This window comes from Arachis hypogaea, chromosome 20 (genome assembly GCF_003086295.3).
Source record: "Arachis hypogaea cultivar Tifrunner chromosome 20, arahy.Tifrunner.gnm2.J5K5, whole genome shotgun sequence".
Classification (NCBI taxonomy): domain Eukaryota; kingdom Viridiplantae; phylum Streptophyta; class Magnoliopsida; order Fabales; family Fabaceae; genus Arachis; species Arachis hypogaea.
In genome coordinates this window covers 129,945,644-129,957,847 of record NC_092055.1, presented here as the reverse complement: position 1 = coordinate 129,957,847, position 12,204 = coordinate 129,945,644, and the positions used below count along the sequence as shown (strand labels likewise).

General features: G+C 35.9%; 1 non-coding gene across 1 annotated transcript; it reads right to left on the bottom strand.

The window, feature by feature from the left end:
- Nucleotides 1–11,607: 11,607 nt before the first annotated feature.
- Nucleotides 11,608–11,715, bottom strand: LOC112788132 (small nucleolar RNA R71). Its single transcript, XR_003195511.1, has one exon. It is a non-coding gene; the product is annotated as a small nucleolar RNA R71 (small nucleolar RNA).
- Nucleotides 11,716–12,204: the final 489 nt, after the last annotated feature.

Genomic DNA, 12,204 nt, shown 5'->3' with positions numbered 1-12,204 from the left:
AAATGGCTCATATCTGTATTTTATTGTGTGTTTTTTCTTTTTTGTAGCTGGAAAATACCCAGGGGTGTCGGCTACGAGCCTAAGATCTAGTCTCCAGACAAAAAAGATATGGTGAAGGGAAGGTCAATCAACCGAGTTGAGGGAGGAAGAAGATCGTTTTTAAAAAGAAAAAATCTGACCTTATTGATGTTGATACGTCCGATGACTTAGTGGAAAAAAAATTTCTTTGGAAGAGTTGACCACTTTTGTAAGTAATCAAGAAAAATTGCATGGTTTTGCCGAGGATGGTGATGGTTCTTCGGTATGGAACAAAAATTTTCTGTTCATGGTTGTTGCGGATGAGACGTTGCAGTCCTCATTCGATGTGAACTTAGTGAACGAGTTTGGAGATGTTGCAATTGATCAATACCTACAAGTATATATATATATATATATATATATATATATATATATATATATATATAATAAGATTGTCAAAATTAGTTCGCTGAGAAGATTTCCTTTATTTAGGTGCTCGGATTCCGACTGGCGAGCATTGATCGAAGTAAAGAGGTGAAGCATAAGAGGTTGTTAGAGAAAACTGATGAGTTGCCTGGATTGAAAAGTGATTTGGATAAGAAGAATGTTACCATAGCCGAGGTTAAAAAGAAGTTGTCAGAGAAAGAGGAAGAGCTAAAAGTTGTTAAGAGTAGTTATGAGAAAGAAGCAGAATTATTGAAGAAGAGGGATAGTGATTTCTCTAATATAAATACCCAAATGATTGATGTTACTGTAAAATTGAAAATTTTGGAGAATAGTAGGCAAACTGAGATTTTAGATGCCTTTGCTGAAGGATTTGAGCGTGCTGTGATGCAAGCAAAGCTATTAGCCCCCGATAGTGACTTCTTGGCGATGGATCCAGGCAAAGTCATTCGAGAGGGTTTGTTAGTGGATGGCAATGATGTTGTCGAAAATGAGGATGGCAACCTGGATGATTAATGTTTATAGTTTTTGTTTAAGTACTTTTGGTCATCAATGTTTTGATTAAATTTGGACTTGCCAATTTGTTTTCGCTTTTTGGGTTGTGATAAATAGTTTTTTGAACTTATCTTGTTGGGATATTATTTTGATAACTATTTGATAAGTTATGAACGTTTGATTGGTTAATTTGATTCCTTGGCAATGACCATTTTAGATTGCCGTGAGTTGGTATTGTATTATACCAATACGTTTGATTCCTATTTTTCATAGGTTTGATATAAGTGCACTTATATTGAGTGAGAATATCTCGTTTGATTTGTTTGACAATTGATTAATTAGAGTTTGAGTTTGCATATTTGTATATTGCGATTTTGAAGAGTTATCACCAGTGGATATATTTTGTGATTGTTCACTATTTGATTGAATGAGTTAGTTGACTGTAGGTAGTCATAGTTCAAATTGATATAGATCAGAAGAAAGGAGATAGTTGATATAGATCGATCTTTCTCTAGCCATAATAAGTTGTTATATGACCTTTGTTTATAAAGGTGCAGGTAGGCTTGCCTCGTTAAAACCTCTCCAAACAAAATCCTCTTTGAAAAAAATCTTGTGAGTAGGAAAAAGAGTACAAGCCTGTCTGTATCTTTTTAGCTATAATGTGGCTTTAAAGAGAAAATATTCTAAGTGTTAGGTAACATTGTGCCATCTAGAGATTTGAGCTTATACGCTCCATTTCTGAGGACTTCAAGTATTCTGAGTGGACCTTCCCATTTGGCAGCAAGTTTCCCATGAGATGGAGGTCGTTTAGATTACTCGGTCTTTCTGAGTATTAAGTTGCCAACTTGAAATGAGTGAGGATTGACCTTCTGATTGTACCACCGAGCTATATTTTGCTGCATTGCTCGGTGGTGGACAGAGGCTATGTTTTGGATTTCTTCAATTAAATCGAGTTCGATTTTTCGAGTTTCGTCATGATTGGTTGCTTGTGTTCTTCATGAGGATTGAGAGATCTCCAAAGGAATCATTGCATCAGACTTGTAGACTAAACGAAACGGAATTTTCTTAGTAGTAGAATGTGTAGTGGTGTTATAACCCCAAAGAATTTCTGGAATCATCTCAGCCCAAAGTCCTTTTGCTTCATCCAATTTCTTTCGCAAAGCATGTAAGACAACTTTGTTTGCGGCTTAGCTAATCCGTTAGTCTGCGGATGTTCATCTGAAGAGAAGTGTTGTTGAATTTTAAGTTTTGTAAAAAAGATGTGAAATTATGGTCGACAAACTGATGACTATTGTCAGTAATAATATGACGATGTATACCAAATCTGTATATAATGTGCTTCCAAACAAAGAAAATCATTTGTTGTGATGTGATTTTGGCTAGTGGTTGCGCTTCAATTCATTTGAAAAAATAGTCAATAGCTGCAACTAAAAATTTTATCTGTCCTGGTGCAATAGAAAATGGGCCAAGGATGTCAATCCCCCACTGGTAGAATGGCCAACTTACCTCGGAGTAATGTAATAGCTCGGCTGCTACATGTATTATCGGCACGTGTCTTTGACAATTTGTATAGGTTTTTACCTTTTGGTGACAGTCTTGTTGTAAGCTCGGCCAGAAAAATCCACCTCAGAGAATTTTGGAGGATAAGCTCCGTGCTCCCATATGCATGCTGCATATTCCTTTATGGACCTTGGCCAAGGCAAGGTCGGTTTCTGACCTGTTTAGACACTTTAATAGAGGACGAGTATAGCCTCGCCTATACAAGTTATCATTTAATAATATAAAGAATGAAGCTTGTCTCCTAAATTTTTTCAAATTACTAATTTTAGGGAAAATATTCCCAGTTTTTAGATAATGGATGTAAGGCCATCGCCAATCATCTTTGTCAGCGATGTGGCAAATGTTAATGAAATGGATGCTTGGTATAATCAAAGTGGATTGTAAGAGAGTAGCAGTGTGTGATTGTGTACTGGCGAGCTTTAACAGAATGTTGGCTCGGTGATTTTGTTCCCTAGAAATACGACGAATTTCAAATTTTGAAAAATGAGATATGAGTGTTTTAAGAACATCTAAGTATTTTGTACGAGAGGATCTTTGACTTGAAAATATTGATTTACTTGTTATACTATTAGTAAAGAGTCACAGTATACCTTTATTGTAGAAATATTTAATTCGATGGCTAACCTTAAGCTGGCAATGAATGCTTCATTTTTGGCCTGATTGTTGCACAAAAACTTGGTGTGGTATTTATAACCCACAAACTAACCGACAAGTGCACCGGATCGTACCAAGTAATACCTCAGGTGAGTGAGGGTTGATCCCACGAGGATTGATGGACTAAACAACAATGGTTAAGTGATTTACTTAGTTAGACAAGCAGAAAATAGTGTTTGGGAGTTCAAAAGCATTTAAACAATAATTTAGAAATTTAATAAAGCAAGCAGTAAATTGATGAATATAATATATGAGAAAACAGTTAAGGCTTCAGAGTTATCTATTTTCCGGATTGACTTTTCTTACTAATTATTTTAATCATGCAAGATTTAATTCATGGCAAACTATATGTGACTAGACCCTAATTCCTTAGACCTTTCTAGTCTCCTCTAAAATTCATCAACCGCCAATTCCTTGGTCACTTAATTCCAATTAGAGGGTGAAGCTTAATTCTAGTTTATATGCCACATAAATCCTAATTACCCAAATATAAGAGGATTATATGTCAAGTATCCCGTTAAGTCCAGATAATTAGAAATTTAGGAGAATATGTTTTCAAGCTGTTGTTCAAGTAAAGAGCTTTTCCAAGTTATACAAGAACTCAATTAGAAAGAGGGTCATACTTCCGTTCCATCCAAATTCATAAGATAAAGAACGAAAATAATTATTAAAATATAAATCAAGACATGAATTAAAATAGAAAAATAATAGTATCAATCCATACAATAGACAAAAATCCTAACCTTAACAGTGGAGGTTTAGTTGCTCATGGTTCAGAGAGAAAATAAGGATTGTAAATTGGGCTGAGGTGGAATGAAAAGTTAACTAATTGGAATCCTCAGAAGGGAAGTTTCTTTTCCCTTTTATATCTAATCCTAATTAATTTAAAAATATATTTTCTAAAACTAAAATAATATCTTTTCCTATTAAAAATTAAAGTTTAAATCAGAATTAATAGGAATCAGCGTTTTCTGCACGTGACGCACGTCACGCGTACGCGTCAGTCACGCTACGCGTCGATGGTCTTCTTCGCGTGTCACGCGTACGCGTCAGGTACGCGCACGCGTCGTTGTGCAACTTTGCTTTTCACGCGTACGCGTCAGGTACGCGCACGCCTCGCCATGGAAAGCTCCAAATCACGCGCACACGTCAGGTACGCGCAGGCGTCGCTCTTCGCTGTCATCTCCTGTAATTCTTGTGCTGATTCCATTTGTGCAAGCTTCCTCTCTATCCTTTAACCCATTCGTACTCTATATGGCCTTCTTCTCTTTTTCTGCAAAAAAACTCCATCAAATCCAACCAGATGCTACCTAAAATAAACAAAATTGCATACAACTCAAAGTAGCATCCATAGTGGCTAAAAGATAATTAATTCTTGATTAAACTCAACAAATTAAATGTAAATTCTCTAGAAAAAGATAGGAAAGATGCTCACGCATCACAACACCAAACTTGAATTGTTGCTTGTCCTCAAGCAACCAAACTAATATAAGCTTAGGATGTGAGTTTGCATGAGAATGAAAGTTCGATTAAGCTCATGTCTCTTCTTATAGTGGGGTTTACAACTGCAATCTTGAATAGTTTTGGCATCTCACTCTCCTTTGAATCAGAAGGATGTCGGTGTCATTCGGAATTAGAATCCGGATAATATTATGAATTCTTTGATCTTTTGTAACTCAATTTAACCCTTGAACACAGCAATTTTTCTTTTCTTTGGTGCTTTGCACCTTGAGCCTAGCCGTGACTTTAAATATTTTGTCTCAAGCTTCACTTGACACAGAAACACCACAAGCACTTAACTGGGGAACTCTTTTTAAGTTTTGATTTTTCTTTCAGTTACTCCCAGACAGTGGTGCTCAAAGCCTTTGGCATACTTTGCTAATTGCAATTGATCTCGACTCTAAATGTTTTGTCTCAAGGATTACTTGACACAAGAACACCACAAGCATGTGACTAGGGAAACAACTCTTTGAGCTTTTAATCGTGTCTGACTTCCTTAGTCATTGATGCTCAGAGCCTTGAACCTTGCTTTTATATCTTTTTTTTTTTGCTGTCTCTTTTGCTTCAAGGATTAAATTTTTGTTTATTTCAGAGTAGTCATAATAATTCTCTAAATTCCTGTTCCTTGTACATCAACATTCTTTGATTCAAATTTAAATATGTACTGTTCATGTCATGCATTCAGAGTCACAGAAAATACCACCACATGTAAGTGAATAAGACTACTCTTCAATATAAACTCAATTTCTCATGCAATATATAACTTCTTTTTCTTTTTCTTTTTAGATTCAAGTTCAGTGAGCGGTACATGAGACAAATAACAAAGCAACAGAAAACAGAAAACAACAAAATAAGAACGGACGAGAAATAGAATGAAAGAAACTCAACCACCTTAGTTATGCTAGTGGCCATCTCATTCCTCCATGAGGAACATTCATCTCCCTTTGGGGCTATTAAAATAAGCAGAAAATCCATAAGCGTAGCGACAACACCAAACTTAAAGGTTTGCTTGTCCTCAAGCAAAGAAGAACTGAAAACAAAAACAAATATTATGAGGAAAGAAGAATAAAAGGAAAAAAAGAACAAGAGAGAATTAGGATTTGGGAGAGAGAGAATGAAAATTAAAACTGGACGGCGCACTAGTGGAGGTGTGCGGCGCAGGCGACGCGTACGCGTACGTGTGGGTCGCCTGATTTTGATAGTGATGCGTAAGCGTCTGGCACGTGTACACGTGCTCTTGGTTTGTGCAAATCGCGCAAAGGCGGCACAACTCTCTGTTCGCGTGGCCTGGTGATGAGCGGATAATTTATACGCTTTTTGGCATTGTTTTTAGTAGGATCTAGTTACTTTTAGGGATGTTTTCATTAGTTTTTATGTTAAATTCACATTTCTGGACTTTACTATGAGTTTGTGTGTTTTTCTGTGATTTCAGGTATTTTCTGGCTGAAATTGAGGGACTTGAGCAAAAATCAGATTCAGAGGTTGAAGAAGGACTGTTGATGCTGTTGGATTCTAACCTTCCTGCACTCAAAGTGGATTTTCTGGAGCTACAAAACTCAAAATGGTGCGCTTTCAATTGCGTTGGAAAGTAGACATCCAGGGATTTCCAGCAATATATAATAGTTCATACTTTGGCTGAGTTTAGACGACGCAAATGGGCGTTGAACGCCAGTTCTACGCTGCAGTCTGGAGTTAAACGCCAGAAACACGTCACAAGCCAGAGTTGAACGCCAGAAATACGTTACAAACTGGCGTTCAACTCCAAGAATGACCTCTGCACGTGTAACATTCAAGCTTAGCCCAAGCACACACCAAGTGGGCCCCGAAAGTGGATTTATGCATCAATTACTTACTTCTGTAAACCCTAGTAACTAGTTTAGTATAAATAGGACTTTTTACTATTGTATTTGACCCCTTTGGATCATTTTTAGATCTCTAGACCTCCATGGGAGGCTGGCCACTCGGCCATGCTTACCCTATATTCACTTATGTATTTTCAACGGTAGAGTTTCTACACTCCATAGATTAAGGTGTGGAGCTCTGCTGTTCCTCATGAATTAATGCAAAGTACTACTGTTTTTCTATTCAATTCAACTTATTCCACTTCTAAGATATTCATTCGCACTTCAATATGAATGTGATGAACGTGACAATCATCATCATTCCCCCACGAACGCGTGCCTGACAACCACTTCCGTTCCACCTAAGATTGAATGAGTATCTCTTGGATCTCTTAATCAGAATCTTCGTGGTATAAGCTAGATTGATGGCGGCATTCATGAGAGTCTGGAAAGTCTAAACCTTGTCTGTGGTATTCCGAGTAGGACTCTGGGATTGAATGACTGTGACGAACTTCAAACTCGCGATTGCTGGGCGTAGTGACAGACGCAAAAGGAGGGTGAATCCTATTCCAGCATGATCGAGAACCTCAGATGATTAGCCGTACTGTGACAGAGCATTCGGACCATTTTCACAAGAGGATAGGATGCAGCCATTGATCACGGTGATGCCTCCAGACGATTAGCCATTCAGTGACAGCGCATCGGACCATTTTCCAGAGAGGATGAAAAGTAGCCATTGACAATGGTGATGTCCTTACATAAAGCCAGCCATAGAAAGGAGTAAGACTGATTGGATGAAGACAGTGGGAAAGCAGAGATTCAGAGGGACGAAAGCATCTCTATACACATATCTGAAATTCTCACCAAGGAATTACATAAGTATTTCTATCTTTATTTTCTGTTTATTTATTATTAAATTTCGAAAACTCCATAATCAATTATTATCCGCCTGACTGAGATTTACAAGATGACCATAGCTTGCTTCATACCAACAATCTCCGTGGGATCGACCCTTACTCACGTAAGGTTTATTACTTGGACGACCTAGTGCACTTGCTGGTTAGTTGTATCGAAGTTGTGAATGAAAAACGATTTATTAAGACGTGCGTACATAGTTTTTGGCGCCGTTGCCGTAGATTGTTCGAGTTTGGACAACTGACGGTTCATCATGTTGCTCAGATTAGGTAATTTTCTTCTTATTTTGTTTTCAAAAAAAAATATTTTCAAAAAAAAAAATTTTTTTAAAAAATCTTTCAAAAATTTCTGATCTGTTTTCGAAAATTATTCTAAATTTTTTTAAGAATGAATTCTAGAGTTTCATGAAAAATGTTGGAGCCTGGCTGGCTGTAAAGCCATGTCTAATTCTTTTGGATAGGGGCTTCCAACCATTAGCATAGAGGCAAGTTAATTTGATAAGTAATGAGCAGTATGTTCTGATGTTACATGCTAAAGCTTGGCTGACTATTAAGCCATGCCTAATGACAAACCCCATTTGTAGGGTTTATCTTGTATTGATTTTTGGGGATTTTATCAACTTTTACCCACATTTATTCAATGAAATAGCATGGTTTTATAACTTCTCCCTTAATTGTGCTTAAGAGTGAAAACATGCTTTTTAGGACTTAAAATAGCTAAATTTAATTCACCTTGATTCTATTAGATGCCTCGATATGTTTGTTAAGTGATTTCAGATTTAGGAGGCAAAGATTGGATTAAGGGAATGAAGAAAAAGCATGTAAAGTTTGAGAACTCATGAAGAAATGATGGAACCAAAAAGCTGTCAAGCCTGACCTCTTCGCACTTAATTGACCATAACTTGAGCTACAGAGGTCCAAATGATGCGGTTCCAGTTGGGTTGGAAAGCTAACATCCGGGGCTTCGAAACGATATAAGATTTGCCATAGTTGCATCCCGCATAGGGGCGCGCACGCGCACGGTACGCAGACGCGCCGATGGTGGCACATGACCCACTTAATGCAAACGTGGCTAGCGATTTTAGAAGCCTTGTGGGCCCAATCCAACTCATTTCTGATGCTATTTAAGCCAAGGATTGAAGGGGAATCAACATACTTTTTCATACTTTACATACTTTAATCATTAGTCATAGTTTAGTTTTAGAAGTAGTAAGAGTTAGAGAGAGAAGCTCTCTCTTCTCTCTAGAATTAGGATTAGGAATTAGGGTTAGATTAGGATCTCATAGTTCTAGGTTTAATTCAAGTCTCCTTCTACTTCTACCTTCAATTGATGATTGCTACACTTTGGTTCTTCTCTCTATCCCTATTCTCTTGTTGTAATTTCTCTTATTTTGTTTCTAGGTTTTATAATTGAGATACTATTGTTCTCTTTATTCTCTTTCAATAATGCAATTTGAGGTAATTCATGATAATTGTGATTTCCTTGATTGTTGTTGTTAATTCTTTACATTCAATTGTAGTTAGAATTCATTCTTGTTGTGATTGACTATACTTTTCTTTTGTGCCTTCCAAGTGTTTGATTAAATGCTTGGAAGAATGTTAGACTAGAATTTTATGTTCTTGGCTTGAGAAGGTAACTTAGGATTTCTTGAGTCACTAGTGTCCAATTGATTGATAGTTGATAGCCATTAACTCTAGCCTTCATTAATCCAATTAGTGGAAAGCTAGGACTTATGGACTAGGATTGATATAACTCACTTGACTTTCCTTTGTTAATCGATTTAAGGATGACTAAGTGGGATTAATCCTTGCAACTACCATACTTGTGGCTAGTGATAATGATGAAGACCCTTGACAACCAAACCTTGCCAAGACCATTTTGTGAATAAAGTTTTCCTACCATTTACTATTCACATTCCTCATCCAAAACCCCAAAATAAACAAGTCCATAACCAATAACAAGAACACTACCCTGCAAGTCCTTTGAGAGATGACCCGAGGTTTAAATACTTCGGTTTATAGATTTTAGGGGTTTGTACTTGTGACAAACAAATTTTTGCATGAAAGGATTATTGTTGGTTTAGAGACTATACTTCAACGAGATTTCATTTGTGAAATTCTATACCATCAAAAATCCAATCGTCACCTAACCCTCAGATTGGAGCTTTAGACTAAGAGTACAAAGATTCCTGGAATTCGTATTAAAAATTTTGGAATCCTTATTTTTCTTTTTCAAATAATTTTCGAAAAATCCAAAAAAATCATAAAAAAATCAAAAATATTTTGTGTTTCTTGTTTGAGTCTTGAGTCAATTTTTAAGTTTGGTGTCAATTGCATGTTCATCTTGCATTTTTCGAAAAAAAAAAATCATGTATTCATGGTGTTCTTCATGATCTTCAAGTTGTTCTTGGTAAATCTTCTTGTTTGATCTTGATGTTTTCTTGTTTTGCATCTTTTCTTGTTTTACATGTGCATTTTTGCATTCATAGTGTCTGAACATGAAAGATTTCTAAGTTTGGTGTCTTGCATGTTTTCTTTGCATCAAAAATTTTTCAAAAATATGTTCTTGATGTTCATCATGACATTCAAAGTGTTCTTGGTGTTCATCTTGACATTCATAGTGTTCTTGCATACATTCATTGTTTTGATCTAAAATTTTCATGCATTGCATCATTTTCATGTTTTTCTCTCTCATCATTAAAAATTCAAAAATAAAAAAATATCTTCCCCTTTTTCTTCTCATAAATTCGAAAATTTGAGTTGACTTTTTCAAAACTTTTTAAAATTCAGTTGTTTCCTATGAGTCAAATCAAATTTTCAATTTAAAAATCTTATCTTTTCAAAATCTTTTTCAAAAATCAAATCTTTTTCATTTTTCTTAGTTATGTTCGAAAATTTTAAAAATATTTTTCAAAAATCTTTTTCTTATCTTTATCTCCTAATTTTCGAAAATAACATCATCAATTAATGTTTTGATTCAAAAATTTCAAGTTTGTTACTTGCTTGCTAAGAAAGATTCAAACTTTAAATTCTAGAATCATATCTTGTGATTTCTTGTGAATCAAGTCATTAATTGTGATTTTAAAAATCAATTCTTTTTCAAAACTAATTTCAATCATATCTTTTCAAAAATATCTTCTTATCTTATCTTTTTCAAAAATTTGATTTTAAAATATCTTTTCTAACTTCTTATCTTCTTATCTTTTCAAAATTGATTTTCAAATTTGTTTCAACTAACTAACTAACTTTTTGTTTGTTACTTATCTTTTTCAAAACTACCTAACTAACTCTCTCTCTCTAATTTTCGAAAATCCCTTCCCTCTTTTTCAAAATTTCTTTTTAATTAACTAATTATTTTAATTTTTGATTTTAATTTTCGAAAATTACTAACCTTTTTCAAAAACTATTTTCGAAAATCACTAACTCTTTTTCAAAAATAATTTTCAAAAATTCCCTTTCTCTCTCATCTCCTTCTATTTATTTATTCATCTACTAACACTTCTCTTCATCTCACATCTCTGCTCTCCTCACCCTTGTGTTTCTTTCCTTACATTACATTCTTTTCTTCTTCTACTCACATAAGGGAACCTCTATACTTGGGCAAAAAGGATCCCTATTATTATTTTTTCTGTTCCCTCCATTTTTATATGAGCAGGAGCAAGGACAAGAACATTCTTGTTAAAGCAGATCCAGAACCTGAAAGGACTCTAAAGAGGAAACTAAGAGAAGCTAAATTACAACAATCCAGCAAGCACCTTTCAGAAATTTTCGAACAGGAAGAGGAGATGGCAGCCGAAAATAATAATAATGCAAGGAGGATGCTTGGTGACCTTACTGCACCTAATTCCAATTTACATGGAAGAAGCATCTCCATCCCCACCATTGGAGCAAACAATTTTGAGCTGAAACCTCAATTAGTTTCTCTGATGCAGCAGAACTGCAAGTTTCATGGACTTCCATCTGAAGATCCTTTTCAGTTCTTAACTGAATTTTTGCAGATCTGTGATACTGTTAAGACTAATGGAGTAGATCCTGAAGTCTACAGGCTCATGCTTTTCCCTTTTGCTGTAAGAGACAGAGCTAGAGTGTGGTTGGACTCTCAACCCAAAGATAGCCTGAACTCTTGGGATAAGCTGGTCACGGCTTTCTTAGCCAAGTTCTTTCCTCCTCAAAAGCTGAGTAAGCTTAGAGTGGATGTTCAAACCTTCAGACAGAAAGAAGGTGAATCCCTCTATGAAGCTTGGGAGAGATACAAGCAACTGACCAAAAAGTATCCTTCTGACATGCTTTCAGAATGGACCATCCTGGATATATTCTATGATGGTTTATCTAAGCTATCAAAGATATCATTGGATACTTCTGCAGGTGGATCCATTCACCTAAAGAAAACGCTTGCAGAAGCACAAGAACTCATTGACATGGTTGCTAATAACCAGTTCATGTACACTTCTGAGAGGAACCCTGTGAGTAATGGGACGCCTATGAAGAAGGGAGTTCTTGAAATTGATACTCTGAATGCTATATTGGCTCAGAATAAAATATTGACTCAGCAAGTCAATATGATTTCTCAGAGTCTGAATGGAATGCAAAATGCATCCAACAGTACTAAAGAGGCATCTTCTGAAGAAGAAGCTTATGATCCTGATAACCCTGCAATAGCAGAGGTGAATTACATGGGTGAACCTTATGGAAACACCTATAACCCCTCATGGAGAAATCACCCAAATTTCTCATGGAAGGATCAACAAAAGCCTCAACAAGGCTTTAATAATGGTGGA